Source organism: Arachis ipaensis, chromosome B7 (assembly GCF_059453495.1).
Source record: "Arachis ipaensis isolate K30076 ecotype BB chromosome B7, ASM5945349v1, whole genome shotgun sequence".
Classification (NCBI taxonomy): Eukaryota; Viridiplantae; Streptophyta; class Magnoliopsida; order Fabales; family Fabaceae; genus Arachis; species Arachis ipaensis.
In genome coordinates, this window is record NC_142442.1 from 99,116,054 (window position 1) to 99,116,966 (window position 913).

A 913-nucleotide genomic window follows, 5' to 3' on the forward strand; every position below is an offset into this window, starting at 1 on the left:
ACCTGAAAGGACCCTGAAGAGAAAATTAAGAGAAGCTAAATTACAACAATCCAGAGATAGCTTTTCAGAAATTTTCGAACAGGAGGAAGAGATGGCAGCCGAAAATAATAATAATGCAAGGAGGATGCTTGGTGACTTTACTGCACCTAATTCCAATTTACATGGAAGAAGCATCTCCATTCCTGCCATTGGAGCAAACAACTTTGAGCTGAAACCTCAATTAGTTTCTCTGATGCAGCAGAACTGCAAGTTTCATGGACTTCCATCTGAAGATCCTTTTCAGTTCTTAACTGAATTCTTGCAGATATGTGATACTGTTAAGACTAATGGAGTAGATCCTGAAGTCTACAGGCTCATGCTTTTCCCTTTTGCTGTAAGAGACAGAGCTAGAATATGGTTGGACTCTCAACCCAAAGACAGCCTGAACTCTTGGGATAAGCTGGTCACGGCTTTCTTAGCCAAGTTCTTTCCTCCTCAAAAGCTAAACAAGCTTAGAGTGGATGTTAAAACCTTCAGACAAAAAGAAGGTGAATCCCTCTATGAAGCTTGGGAGAGATACAAAGGACTGACCAAAAAGTGTCCTTCTGACATGCTTTCAGAATGGACCATCCTGGATATATTCTATGATGGTCTGTCTGAGTTATCTAAGATGTCATTGGACACTTCTGCAGGTGGATCCATTCACCTGAAGAAAACGCCTGCAGAAGCTCAAGAACTCATTGACATGGTTGCAAATAACCAGTTCATGTACACTTCTGAAAGGAATCCTGTGAATAATGGGACGCCTATGAAGAAGGGAGTTCTTGAGATTGATACTCTGAATGCCATATTAGCTCAGAACAAAATATTGACTCAGCAAGTCAATATGATTTCTCAGAGTCTGAATGGAATGCAAGCTACATCCAACAGTACT

At 40.7% G+C, this 913-nt stretch overlaps 1 non-coding gene across 1 annotated transcript; it reads right to left on the reverse strand.

The window, feature by feature from the left end:
* Positions 1–487: 487 nt before the first annotated feature.
* On the reverse strand, positions 488–595 carry LOC148553490 (small nucleolar RNA R71). The gene has a single exon (XR_015892741.1). It is a non-coding gene; the product is annotated as a small nucleolar RNA R71 (small nucleolar RNA).
* Between the last annotated feature and the right edge of the window lie 318 nt (positions 596–913).